At 41.3% G+C, this 15,058-nt stretch overlaps 1 protein-coding gene across 7 annotated transcripts in view; it reads left to right on the top strand.

Annotated features, from left to right (window-relative positions):
- SLC8A3 (solute carrier family 8 member A3) overlaps positions 1-15,058 on the top strand; it is a 240,828-nt gene that overhangs the window by 125,437 nt on the left and 100,333 nt on the right. The gene's annotated exons all lie outside the window — the stretch shown is intronic.

Raw genomic sequence — 15,058 nt, 5'->3', positions numbered from 1 at the left:
GAGGGAGACAATGGGAATGATCAAAATGAGCAAGGATGAGACCAAGGGCACACAAAGACAGACTGTGCTTAGCAAGGAGAAAAGGTACCTCTTCCTTAGAGACAAGAGCAAAGAAGACTGGAGGATGATTTAGAGGAATTTTGAGGCACAGAGTAGGGAAGAAAAGGGAGCTCATAACAGATGGCCTCGAATTTTTTTAAAATTATAGAAGTATTTTATTACTCTCCAGTCACATGTAGAGATAGCCTTCAACACCTGTTCCCATAAGATTTCCAGTTTCAAATTCGTCTCCCTCCCTCCCCTCCCTCCCCCCTCCCCAAGACTGCAAACAATCTGATATAGGTTATATATGTACAATAACACCAAACATATCTCTGTATTAGTCATGTTATAAGAGAAGAATCAGAGCAAAAAGGAAAAACCTCAGAAAAGAAAAACAACAGCACCAAAAACAAAAGAAATTGTATGGTTCAATCTGCATCCATATTCCACAGTTCTTTTTTTTTTTTCTTCTGGATTTGGAGAGCATTTTCCATCATGAGTCCTTTGGAACTATTTTGGATCATTGTATTGCTAAGAAGAATCAAGTCTATCACAGTTGATCAACACCTAATGTTGACGATACTGTGTACAATGTTCTCCTGGTTCTGCTCATCTCACTAGATGGCCTTGATTTTTTCAGTAATTTGGAAGTAAAGTCCTTTGCTGAAAGAGACTACAAAGGAGTTGACCATTCTAAATACACAAATTAAAAATAAGGGAGATATGAAGAAAGATGCTATCTGAGAAAGAACTGATAAATAAAAATATGTATAAAATAATTTTACACACACATATATGTAGTTATGTCTAATGGTAACCATCTCTAGGACAAGAGAAGAAAAAAAGGAAAAAAGTACAAAATAATTTTGTTATATATTTAAAAGAAGTAGCAAGTTGTACATAATAGATTTGCACTCTCATGTGCAAAATCATCTTTTTATTATACCATGTTATAGAAATGCTTGTTTTATTCCATAAATTAAAAAATTAAAATAACTTAACCCTGAAAAAAAGAGGAAGTTTAGAAGGGCTCCTGTGGGGAGTATTAAAGAGTAAATCAGGGAACAATAAAAGAATTTCTATGTAGTGGTGATGTTTATTTGAGACTGAACAGCATAAATTTATAGTGTACCCAATTGATCCAATTTTGTGATTGTCACACATATAAGGTGATCTTAGGTCAATTCTAGATGTCTGCTTTGAACAACACTTTTGTCAAAGTCTGTGTGTCAGCTCTGTTGTGGCCTCTGCATTTGCTGAAGGGTGTGATAATATAATAATTACTCTTATTTACCTATTGCCTTTCTTAAATGGAAGATCTGGGAGGAGCTCTCCATTTTTTCACGCTCCACCCTCTCCAATCGGAGGTACAGGGAGTAGAGAACTGGTCCTGAAGTCAGGAAAATTTCGATTGAACTGCTGCCTTCTAGGGACACATGCTACCCTGAGAAAGAAGCTTTACTTTCTCAGGAATCTAGGCAATTCTCTATGGAGAGAAGGTCCTGACTTTCACTGGCAAAGGAAGTTTCTTCATTGGTCCAATTCCTCTCCTCTAATCTCATTACTTCCATTGTTTTGATAATAAGCCAAAATATTTCATGTTGGAGACATTCTATTGTATGTAGAATGAATCCTGGAGAACTCTGAAGGACAGGGGTCTTCAACCAGTATATGTCAATCAATGACTTACTATATAGATCCTTAGGGCAGGTCTTGCCTCTCCTTTTCAAGCTGCCTCTCTGAAGCTGCTTAATAATAATGAATAACAGCATGTATATGGCGCTTTGAGGTTTGCAAAAACACTTTACAAAAATGATCACATTTTAACCTTACAACAGCCCTGGGAGGTAAGTACTAATATTATCCCAATTTGACAGATGAGGAAACTAAGGCAGATAATAGCTAAGAGACTTGCCCAGGGTCACACAACTAGGAAGTGTCTGAGACTGGATTTGAACTCAGATCTTTCTGATTCCAAGTCCAATGTCCTATCTAGTGGTCATGGTTGGGGTTACCCTTTTGAAGGATGTATACAGCAGCATTCCCACTCTTCTGCTTAGGTATTTTACAATCAGCCTCATTGCCTACAGCGCTCCTACAGATATTTGGGTACATGAAAAGTAAATTCTTCTCAAAAATAGGCTGGAGAAACAGGAATTCTACTAATGCACTTAAATGCTGTTCTCCTAGAATCTCAGTCTCTTCTACTTTGTTGAGGTTATTTCAGACCCTTTTCAGCAATCAGCAGAGCATGGTAGACAAAGGACTGGTTCTCTGGGAATCAGGGACAAGGAGATGGTATATCAATGTCTTGTACTCTCTCTGCCCTAGAAATGATTCTAATGATTTCAAGCTAGCCCTAACTGGCCCTAAGTCTCTCTGCCCATCTGTTGCCTGATGAGATTAGGAGGTGTCATAAAGAATGGGAGTAGAATTTGGCCATCATGGGTGGGTGTCTTAGTCAGAGACAGCTGGATGTGGGCTGGGGAAATGAATCTTTTGTGAAGTGGGAAAAGGAAAAAAAATGGGTCAGGAGAAAACAGTCATTTTCAGGCTTCTCACTGAATATAGCAGTGTATATAAGGCATATGTCTATGTTTTCCTATACCAGTGGTGTGCTGAAGCTGATGTGTACCAGTTCTTAGCCAACTGCTAAATGTTTAGAGTGAGCCCTTTACATCTTGAAAATCAGCAAACTACAAATCAGGGCTTGCTTTCTCTTTTTGTTGATTGTCTAGACTTAAGAAAGTGATGAAGAAATGTTAATGTAGATTAAATTTTAAAAGTGGATCCTGCATACGTGTTTTTTTTCTCTCTCAGAGAGCTGGTTGTTAAACATTTACCAGCATACTCCTGTTCCCAATCCACAAGAATATGCATGAAGAGAGAGAAAAAGGGAAGGATGCCAAAACCTTTGCATTTTGAAGATAGGCAATTTTAATCCAACTAAATAACATAATTATTAAACACCTCCTATATGCAAGCCTGAGAGGCAGCAGAAGGTAATGCATAGGAGTTGGCTTAAGAGTCTGACACATGGGCAGCTAGAGGGTACAGTGGTTAAAGCACCAGCCCTGGATTCAGGAGTACCTGAGTTCAAATCCGGCCTCAGACACTTGACACTTACTATCTGTGTGACCCTGGGCAAGTCACGTAACTCTCATTGTCTGCAAAAAAAAAAAAAAAAGAGTCTGACACATATCAACAGTTCAATGATCATGGATATCATGCCATAGACAAGCTGTAATTTGTATCAATGAAGAGAGTATCCATACCAGGAATTTCATATATGGCTAAAATATTTTCCCCCTACTTCAATCCCCATCCCCCAAAAAAGGATAGGGCATTTTGCTAGGTATCAAGAACACAATAATAAACATTTAAAAAGGGATGATTCCCGGGGCAGCTAGGTGGCGCAGTGGATAAAGCATTGGTCCTGGATTCAGGAGGACCTGAGTTCAAATCCGGCCTCAGATACTTGACACTTACTAGCTATGTGACCCTGGGCAAGTCACTTAACCCTCATTGCCTCACCAAAAAAACAAAACAAAGTTTGCAAAAAAGGGATGATCCCTGCCTTTAAGAAATTTATGGTCAAATGTGTATGTGTATGTGTGTGGGGGGTTGGAGTAGGAGGAGAGATGTACAAATAGGTAAACTGTAATGTGATAGGAACAAAGAAGAGATCCAGTCCTTTGACTATGAAAATTTTAGGGGGAAGAGATAACTTTAGCTAGAGGGGATCAGGGAGGAGATGGTAGCTGAGCTGGAGCTTGAAGAAAGAGGAGTCCACAAAAGTGGAGTTTTGGGAAAAGGATGTTGCACACTTGAGGTGATGGCTTATGTGAATTGTGGAGATGAAAGAGTATAAGGCAAAATCCAAGAACGGTTTAGAGAATCGTCATCATCATTATAGCTAGAATATATATAGTGTTTTAAGGTTTGCAAAGGACTTTATAAATATCCTCATAACAAACCTGGGAAATAGGAGCTATTATTATTATCCCCATTTTACAGAAGAGAAAGTGGAGGCAGTCAGAGGTTAAATGACTTGTTCAGGGTCATACAAGTAGGACAGATCTGAGGGCAGATTTGAACTCCGGTCTCCCTGACTCCCTCTGCAGCTCTCTGTCCATCATGGCATCACCTAGTGGAAGCTATTGTTGTCCTCATTCAGTCCTGGCCATGGACCTGCCAATGCTGTCCTGGAGTCTTCTTGGCAAAGATATTGGAGTGGTTTATCATTTCCTTCTCCAGTGGCTTAAGGCAAACAGAAGTTAAATGACTTGTCCGGGGTCACATAGCTAGGGAGTATCTAAAGGTAGATTTGAACTCAGGTCTTCTGGACTCCAGCTTCAGTACTCTATGCACTATGGCACCAACTTGTTGCTACTTTCAATCTATTTCCCACTTTCATGTCTTTCCCGAATGACAGCTCCTTTCTGCCCTGCAATTTTTATTTTCTCCTCTGTGTGGCACAGTAGAAACAGTGTTGACCTTGGAATCATAAGCCCTGAGTTCTAATTCTGCCTCTGCCACTTATTACTTGCATGACCTTGGGTATGTCATTTAGCTTAGAGCTACAGCAGGACCTCAGAGGCCATATAATCCAACTCTGTAATTTTACAGATGAGAAAAGTGAGGCCCAGAGAAATTAGGTGCCCTGCCCAAAGTTGGCCAACAAACTGGCTTATTAAGTGCTTATTTATATGCCAGGCATTGTGCTAAGCACTAAGGATACAAAGAAAGGCAAAAATACTGTCCCGGGGCAGCTAGGTGGCTCAGTGGATAGAGCACTGGCCCTGGATTCAGGAGGGAGTTCAAATCCGGCCTCAGATATTTAACACTTACTAGCTGTGTGACCCTGGGCAAGTCACAACCCCAATTGCTTCACCAAAAAAAAAAAAAAAATACTGTCACTGCCCTCAAGGAAATCACATTCCATGGGAGGAAAACATGTAAATAACTGTACATATAAGGTATACATTGTGTAAGTGGAAGGCAACTCAGAGAGAAGGCACTAGCAGCTGAAGTGGGGTGGGGGTGGGGGACTTGTAATATGGATGTTTGAAAGAGGGGAGGTTTGGATAGGGGAAAGATAACGAGTTCTGTCTGGGACATGTTGAATTTGAGATAGTAAGCACCAGAACCAGCGTTTGAAATAAGAGCCTCTGATTCCAGAGACAATGATTTTTCAACTATGGTGGTCTAAGTTCACTGAATTACAAAATGCATAAAAGAAAGTAGAACAAAGTAAAAGCAAGAAGTGAGTAACTTATGAAAAGCAAGATGATTGGGAGCAATGCTCTTGGACCTGTGGTTGTCCTACTCTTTGAAAAAATATCTTTTTCAAAAAATAATTTCTGGCCATATATTAGAGATGATATTTGTAGAGTGCTTAGCCCATAGTAGGTGTTGTATAAATATTTATCCCCCTGCTGTGAGCACCATGAGATTAAGGACCCTCTTTTTTGGATTTTCCTATTTTGTCTCAGTGCCTAGCATAGTGTTCTGAATATAGTATATTACTATTTATCATGTTTGTTGAATTGAATTAAACTGAGCTGACTCTTTAATCCTGGTAGAAAGATGAAGGGAACCAAGATGAGAGAATACACTGATCTCAAATTTGTAGGGCATAGAATGGAGGGACTAATTTCTATTTTACCATATAGCCTTGAGCCCCCATTTGGAATAAATCCTGGGCTTGGAGTAAGGCCTGGATTTGGAAGAACCTTCCTCCATAAAAGTCTCACCAGACTGGGGCCAGAGAAGCTGGGAGAATTTTCTTCAGACCTAGAATAACTTAGGGAGATAACAGAGGTGGCTTTCTTAGAAATAGCCCTCTCCTGGGCTTCACTCCAAGGTGACCTCCTGCAGAGTGCCTATAACAACATCTTAGATATATTCCCATGGCAACTGATTATTTTTTCTCTCGAAAGTTTGAATCTTTTCAGCCAGAAGGTAATGGTTGACTTTCCTTCAAGAAATCTTTAAAGAGTTTTTATAGATTGGTGAAAGAGGTATGGCTTCTGTCAATGGAACCTAGAGGTGGGGGCAGAGGGACGGCTTGCCCAAAGACTTCACAGAGAGCGACCGACAGGGCAGGAAATATCTGGACCACTCTGGAGTAGGATGCCTTAGGAATTCTGAAGCACTTTGACTTTTATTTCCTAGGCTCAAGGGATCCATATTCTTATGAAACAATGGGCCAAGAGTGAAGGTTACAGGATCTAGTCTGTCCTCTGTACTTGACCTATCTCACTCATAGCACTGGTTTGCCAGTATCCCTCTCAAGAGCATCATGAGAGGTCTGAATTGGTGAATCTAATAGTACATTGCTGCATATTTTAGCTATTCTTCTATTAAGAATTTCTTTCTCCCTAAGTACTTAGTGTTAAAAACTATTTTCTTGTGTCTCTTGAGCTGCCATTCCATTTTTGCAAAGGATAGGCTATTCTTTGTCATCACAACAAAATGATCAGAGACAGGAATTTCCTTAGGCTTTATATCTCTTATTTGTCCTCCATTATATCCATAGAATACAAAAATTTTATTGTTAGAAAAGATCTTAGCGTGTGTTTAGTCTATCCCTCTCATTTTATAGGTGGGGTAACTAAGGCTCAAGAGGTTGAGTGATTTTCCAAGGCAACACACATAGTTAAGTGGTAGAATTAAAAGACAGAACCTGCACCTCCCAATTCCTAGTCCAGACTGCTACATTCTGCCTCTTTTATGGAATTGATTTTAATAATTTAGGCTTTCTCTTTTATAGTCATTAACTGCACATTCTGCCCAGACCTAAATTATTCAGTCTCCTCTTGCCATTCAGCAGTACTGCCTTTGTTAGCCTCTCTGGAGAGCAGGACTGGATTCTGGCTGTGCTCTTGGCTAATTGCTGGCAGACAGATGTAGGCTAAAGAGTCAGAGAAGCAGCTCTATGGGTACATATGAGAAGTAGGGCAGAAGGCCCCAGGGTAGATAAAAGGACCCAGGAAGGGACATTTCTAGCATCCCAACTCTGGTTCCTATTGGCTTGCTTCTTCTATTGTTGTTCAGTCATATCTGACTTTTTGTGACCCCATGGACCATAGTAGGCCAGTGTTGTCCAGGGGTTTTTCTTGGCAAAGATAGTAGAGTGGCTTACCATCTCCTTTTCCAGTGGATTAAGGCAAATAGAGACTAAGTGACTTATCCCTGGGTCCCACCGCTTTTGTCTGAGGCCAGATTTGAACTCAGGTCTTCCTGACTCTAGGCCCAGTGCTCTATCCACTGAGCCACCTACCTGCCTTGCTTCTCCTAGCTGAGGGAATCACCCAAAACTGTAGTTTTAGAAATATATATCAGGCACAAGAATACCTACTTGAACTCCAAATGTATCCTGGGGTTCAACCTTGAGTATTTACATAAGACTCCCCTTATTGGTGGAGAATGCTTTGTGCCTAATGCATCAGGTAATCCTTTCTACCAATAAGGAGAGTTCTATGAAAATGGCCAGGCTTAAACCCCAGGTTATATACTAAATGTGAGTGTTATCCCCAGGAATGGTTCAAAATCCATGTGACAGAAGGATAAGAGAAAGATGGGAGCTGATCAGATGGTGTATGGTACACCAAGAATATGGATCCAGGTATTACACTGACACTTTATTTCTATTTCAGACTAGAACTGTGATTTCATTGGGATGGCCAATGCCCAGTGAGGAAACACCCTCTACCAATGCAGACCAGCACTGATCCTTCAATTTCTAGTCTTAAAGAATTGTCTGTGGTTCTGAGTGTTAAGTAACTTGCCCAAGGCCTCATAACCAGTATTTGTTAGAGGTGGGACTTGAACACAGGCCTTCTTGTCTTTGAGGTCAGCTCTCTTTCCATTGTACTGCCTTTGTTTTTGTTATGAGTAGTAATAATTTGTTGTTCAGTCATCCAGTTATGTCTGATTCCTTGTGATCTTGTGACCCCATGGACCATAGCACTGCTAGTCCTTCTATGTTCCACTATCTCTCAAAGCCATCCAAATTTATCTTCTTTATTTCTATGACACTATCTATCCATCTCATCCTCTGCCATCCCCTTTTCCAATTGCCTTCAATCTTTCCCAACATCAGGGTCTTTTCCAATGAGCCCAGTCGTCTCATTATGTGGCCAAAGTATTTAAACTTCAGCTTCATCTGAATTAATTTCTTTAAGTATTGACTGATTTGACCTCCTCGATGTCCAAGAGATTCTCAAAAGTCTTTGCCCGTACAATTCAAAAGCACTGATGTATTTTTAAAGCATTTTGGAATTTAAAACATACCATAAAGCAAATAATATTGACTCTATTTAACAGATGAGGAAACTGAGGCTCAAAGATTTTGACCACCTTACCTAGGGTCACAAAGCTTATTTAATGGTGGAGATGAGAGTAAAATTCAGATCTCTTGACTTCCAGTTCAAAGTCCTCTCACTGAGCAAGTAGAGGACAGGAAGGGAATAGCTTTTAGTATTCCCATTGGATAGGGACATTGAGTCTTGGATGTGATTTCCCACCTCTCCCCCCACCCCATGACCATGTGGAGAATCAGGAAAGGACCTGAGAATTAATGTCTTCTAGACCTTCGTCTGTCATTCCTATTTCTAGGATGGCAACTGCTTCGATGTCCAAAACTCAAGTGCATTTAGAGAAGAAGTTACAGTGAAATAGGCTTCCAACAGTAAATACCTAATGAAATTAGAGCTCCTCTTGCCTACTTGACTTTAATTAGTTCTTTCACTTTGACCCTGGAACCCCCAGCAATGTGCGGTTTTAAAGCCCGTAGCTTGTGTGAAATGCCCAGCATTTACTTTCCCTTTTAGCTTTAAATCAAAGGCAGTGATGACAGGTTAGTGATCACAGAGCTGTGGCAGCCTGGGTGCAGATGGGAAAAGAATGGAGAATCCTTAAACAATCCTGTCTTTTAAGGTAGAATTTCACCAGGGATAGAATTCTTTGTATTCCCTCTCCCTGTAGTCTTAGGGTTTGTTTGTTTTAGAGGGGTGTGTGTGTGTGTGTGTGTGTGTGTGTTTGTTACAAGTATGTTTAAGGATCTACAGAATCCCAAGCAGCTTGGTAGTGTGGGGGTAATATTTAATATATGGAGAGTTAATTGGGTGACTCACCGAAATACTGGGGTCCCGGAAATAATGAGGGACCTCTAGGTTCAAAGCTCCCTCCCCTCTGAACTGCCCTTTTAGATATTTCTCCCAGGCCAATAAGAAAGGAGCCTTATAGCTTCTTTTCCACAAAAGGATCAGATTTTATTACTTGGGAATTAATTAAACAACAAAGGTGAAATTAATAAAAATCAAAGATAAGGAAGTAGGGAAAAAGAAATACAGATAAATTCTCCTAGCTCTAACCTAAGTCTATACAATCCCCAACTTGCTTCCAGTTAAGCTAATTCAAAAGAAAAGAGGGCTTTTGTGTTAAATCACCACCTGGGACATCTGCTCTAGCTGCTCATGTCACCAGAAGGGCAGAAAAGAGAGAAGAGAGCCAGTGTTTCACAAGTGACTCAGCCTCCCCTCAGCGAGCATTCAATCTTCCTTCCCCCAAAGGGGAGGTCCTTCAAAAACTGCCTATGGAGAGGTTTCTCCTTCTGACCTCAGTAGCATATGTAACTTCAGGGTGGGCCAGGTGTGGCCCCTCCCAAATGAGTCAGCTAAACGCCAATAATTTTTACCACATTCCCCCCTTTTTTTCTTTGAGAAGCATGGTAGTGTTTCATTGATGAAACGGTCAAAAATAATAGAATATAATACCATATGCTAACAAACAATGTGTTAATAACAATATAGGAAAGGGAGAAAGGGAAAATTCTAGGTTGGGTGTGGGACCATTCATAAGGGTTCATCTATTGTTTTTGCTGTAACTTGTGCGTGTGTTTTTATTTTTACCATAGTAGACAGTAGAGAGTTCACCTAAAAGCCAGGAAGACCTAATTCAAGTACCACCTATGGCATGTACTAGATGTATGGCCTTAGGACAGTCTCAGACTTTTCTCCATCAGATAAAGGGGGATAGGATCCAGGTGGTCAACTATGCCAGCAATAAAGAGGATGCCCTATGAGATAACGCTGATACTTCTGTGAATCCTTGAACTCGAGGATGTGGGTCCTTATTCACACTCATCCTCATCTTCTCATCCTGAGTGATTCTTGCTGATGTCTTTCAATAAATACTCCAAGGAGTATCTTTTTGTTGTTGTTCAGTTGCTTCAGTTGCATTTGAATTTTTATGACCTTATTTAGGGTTTTCTTGGCTAATTGTTAGGAAGGTTTTGTTGTTATTGTTTTGCACCAGTGGTGTGTCATTTCCTCCTATCACTCATTTTCTCACTCATTTTATGAGTGAAAATTTTTTGTAGAATATGAGGAACTGAGGCAAACAGAGTTAAGTGATTTGCATAGGATCACACAGTTAATAAGTGTCCAAGGCTGGATTTGAACTCAACGAGATTAATCTTCCTGATTCCAAGCCCAGTGCTCTATCCACTGCACCACATAGCCTGTCTCTAAAGAGTATATACCCAAAATGATAAAGGACTTCATCTGTATAGTCTTTTAATATTACATGGGTCCCCTAGGTGTGGTGGTTCCTATGTATAATCCCAGACACCCAGAAGTCTGAGGCTAATGGATTGCTTGAGCTTAGGAGTTCTCAGGGGCAGTAGCCGAAGATGACTGGGTATCTGAATTAAATTCAGCAAAAATGTATTGAGGGGAGCAGCTAGATAGAGATCCACAGTGGCGCAGTGGATAGAGCACCAGTCCTGGATTCAGGAGGGCCTTAGTTCAAATCCAGCCTCAGACACTTGACCCTTACTAGCTGTGTGACCGTGGGCAAGTCACTTAACCCCAATTGCCTCACTAAACAAAACAAAACAAAAATTTATTGAGCCCCCAAGTTAGGGGGCAGTGAGTGAGTGACTATGGGGCCTATATGGCCAACCCAAGTTGGAAGTGGAGCAGATTAAAACTCCTATGCTAATCAGCAGCATGCTTTCCTTGTGGATGACAACTGTACTTCCAGCCTGGATAGAATAGGGAGACCCAAGACTAATAGAATAGAATAAAATAAATAAAATAAAATAATGAGTCACATTGCAGTAACCAGGCCCCAGGGTGAAATAAATGATGCCTTATGGTGACTAGCAAGGGACATGACCAGCTAGATTCCTCAAATATTTTTTTTTTTTGCAGGGCAATGAGGATTAAGTGACTTGCCCAGGGTCACACAGCTAATGTGTCATGTGTCTGAAGGCCAGATTTGAATCCAGGTCCTCCTGAATCCAGGGCCAGTGCTTTATCCACTGTACCACCTAGTTGCCCCCTCCCCAAATCTTAATAGAATTATCTGAGAGGGAGTTTGATATAGCAAATAGAGATCTGGGTCTTAGAGTCAGGAAGAACTGGGTTCAAGTTCTATCCCTGATTACATGACCCCTGGCAAGTCACTTAACAGCTCAGTGCCACAAGCAATTCTCTAAAACTGTAAATTGCAGAGCAGCCGTGGACCTGCTTTGGTAAAGGGAATTTCCTCATATCAGTGAAATCACAGGTCCAGTCCCTGCTCTGTTCCTACCCTCCCCCACCAAAAATGTAGAATGACAAAATCTCAGAGTTGGAAGGTTCCTTAGGCTACCTGAGCCAGAATCCTCTCTAGAACAGGACCAAGAGTTCCACCATCCTCCTTCTGAAGACCTGGGGGTGGGGCATGAAGGAAGGTGGTGAGAACCTTCTATTTCCTAAGGTAGCCCATTCCAGAGCTAATTCTTTTTTTTTAATTTTTTTTTTAATTTTGGGTTGGGCAATGAGGGTTAAGTGACTTGCCCAAGGTCACATAGCTAGTAAGTGTCAAGTGTCTGAGACCAGGTTTGAACTCAGGTCCTCCTGACTCCAGGGCCAGTGCTCTATCCACTGCACCACCTAGCTGCCCCTTCCCCCCCCCCCCAGCTAATTCTTAAGAAGTTTTGTGTGTGTGTGAGGCAATTGGGGTTAAGTGACTTTCCCAGGGTCACACAGCTAGTAAGTTTCAAGTGTCTGAAGCTGGATTTGAACTCGGGTCCTCCTGAATCTAGGGCTGGTGCTTTATCCACTGTGCCACCTAGCTGCCCCTAAAGCTGGTTTCAAAGCCAGGACACAATCATGGGTCTTCTGACTGTAAGACCAGTGCTCTTTCCACTATACCAATCCAGAATATTGAAGAACACCCCCCCCCCCCCCCCCCCCCCCCCCCCGCCCAAGAGTAATCGGAGCTTGCTGCTCCTGGAAATTCTGCCTGAAGCAGTCTGGAGTCTTAAGAACTAGCCAGCTTGCTATGTAAAACTTGCCCAGCTCTGCTGGGGCAGAAAATTGAAAGATAGCTCAATACAGAAAATATAATCATGGGGAGGAGAGAGGGTTTGGATGGAAGAAGGAGAGTGACAGAGAAAGGGAGAGATGGGAAAGGAGAGGACTGAAGAGAGACAAATTGAAACAGTGAGGGAAGGGGAGACAGAGAGGAATGGGACAGGGAGAGAGAGACAGAGACAGAGATTGGAGACCATTAAAAAACCTTTACTCTGTTCATTTTTTAAATTCATTTTTGAGAGGAAAAGCTAAGAAAATGAGTGGGGACAATTAGAAGTAATGAATATTTAAGACATTATGAATACCATACTTGGAAAACATCAAGGAATTATTTTCAGGCCCAGCTTTTACCACACAAGTCATAATAACAGACTTCTGTTTCTCACCCTAGGGACACCAGGGAAGGCACTGAAGGAATTCTAAGTAGGTACTAGAAACAAGGCAAAAAACTCCAAAATACAGTTGGGGGTGATAGCTCCTGCAAGTGATCTGTTTATTTGGGTATTGTTAGACTTGGAGAAGGGATTTTTTAAAAAAAAAATCACTTTTGGTGGGATCTGAAAGCATGATTTTAAAGCTCTCTCTCTCTCATTGTTGTTCAGTCATTTCAGTCATGTCTGGCTTTTGCGACCCTATTTGGGGTTTTCTTGGCAGAGGTATTAGGGTACTTTGCCATTTCCTTCTCCAGTTCATTTTTACAGATGAAGAAACAGAGGCAAAGAGGCTTAAATAACTTGCCCAGGGTAACACAGCTGCTAAGTGTCTGAGGCTGGATTTGAACTCACGAAGAGGAGTCTTCCTGACTCAAGGCCAATCTATTCACTGCGTCCCCAGCAGCCCACCCTTCTCTATTTTTTTTTTAACTCTAGTACCTTATATTCTGTATTACACATAGTAGGTGCTTCATAAATACTGTGGAACTAAATTGAATTTAAAATAAATTCTATGGGGAAAAGTAAAATTTAAATGCACAACAAATTGCTTTTGGGGAAAAAAAAAGCCCAATTTTCTCTTCTGTAAGATAAGGGTGGTGGGGTAGGTTAGATGATTTCTAAGATTCCTTCCAGCTTAATTCCCATGACTAGCTGATTACTCAGGTTTCTTCCTGTTCTAACATTCTGTGATTCTGTAAGGAGCAAGGAACCACAGATAATAAGTGAAGGGAAGGCTAAAAGCAAATCCTATCTGGTTATCCTAATCCTGTTACTGTGTGCCTCAGGTTTACATATACTATTTTGGTCAGCTAGCTCAAGCATGTCCCAGCCTTATCTCCTTCATTCTCCCCTTGCCTCCCTGTCTATCCAGTAGTATACTGCCTGCCCGCCACACCCTCTGCCCACTCAGTTATACAATCTCCATTAGGGTTAGAGAGCCCATAATCCCCTTTCAAGATTAGCAAGAGGGGCAGATAGGTGGCACAGTGGATAGAGCACCTGCCCTGGAGTCAGGAGGACCTTAGTTCAAATCCAGCCTCAGACACTTGACACTTACTAGCTGTGTGACCCTGGGAAAGTCACTTAACCCCAATTGCCTCACCAAAAAAAAAAAAAAAGGAAAAAAGAAAAAAAATATTAGCAAGAGATGTAAAAGGTTGCAGATCTTTGTTTGACTTGCATGGAACAGCAGCATTGGAGCATCTGATTGGGGTCATTTTACCATATAGCTAAGAATGAGAGGGAGGAGATGGTAGGCAGAATGGAGAATGAATTTCAGGAAAAGGTTGGGGGAAGAAAAGAGCTGTATTAGTGCATGGGGTAGTTTTGAATTTTCTTATGCTTTACTCCCCGAGGTACTATTTGATCTAGTGACATGGACCTCTTGGCTCCTCCACAAATAAGATACTCTATCTCTACCCTTCAGGCATTTTCTCTGGCTGCCCCCAAATCTGGAATACTTTCCCCTCCTCTGCTCTGTCTACTGACCTCTCTAACTTCCCTTAAGTCCCCACTAAAATCCCACCTTCTACAGGTGATGTGGGGATGGATTTAATGGCTCAAATTGATCGTGAGGCAAGCCAAAGAATTACAAGACTCAGTGACTCTGTTTCCTAAGTTTAATTAAAAAAACCATGAGGCAGGGCAGCTGGGTGGTGCAGTGGATAAAGCACTGGCCCAGGATTCAGGAGAACCTGAGTTCAAATCCGGCTTCAGACACTTGACATGTACTACTAGTTGTGTGACCCTAGGCAAGTCACTTAACCCTCATTGCTCTGCAAAAAACCCGAAAAAAACAAATAAAACAAAACTATGAGGCCACAGGGAGAATCACCCAAAGGAGTAAGGTGTCTCAAATAGGGAGAGGAAAATGGTTATATTTATAGTGAGAAAATTAGGTTATCTTCTCATTATCTTAATCCCTTCCTTGTGGGAGGTTCATATCCTATTTTAGAATTCCTGGAGTCCTAAGATGTTCCCCAAGGCAGGTACTTTTCTCACTGGGGGTTTAAATGTCATAAAGTGGTCTTTCTGCGCATGTTCATAAAACATGTTTAGACTTGTCAGACCCCAAGGGTCTCTCTGTTTATGATATCTCTTTATTTTAAGATTTGGTTTCTAGGTACAGTTTCTGTTTCCTGTCATCTAGGAATATTAATGGCTATTAATGGTTAATGGTCCCTGGTTACTATCCCTAAGCTTCTGTTGATA

The sequence above is a fragment of the Dromiciops gliroides genome, chromosome 2 (assembly GCF_019393635.1).
Source record: "Dromiciops gliroides isolate mDroGli1 chromosome 2, mDroGli1.pri, whole genome shotgun sequence".
In the NCBI taxonomy this organism is placed as follows: domain Eukaryota; kingdom Metazoa; phylum Chordata; class Mammalia; order Microbiotheria; family Microbiotheriidae; genus Dromiciops; species Dromiciops gliroides.
The sequence above is the reverse complement of the archived record's forward strand: the minus strand, read 5'-3'. Positions and strand labels throughout refer to the sequence as shown.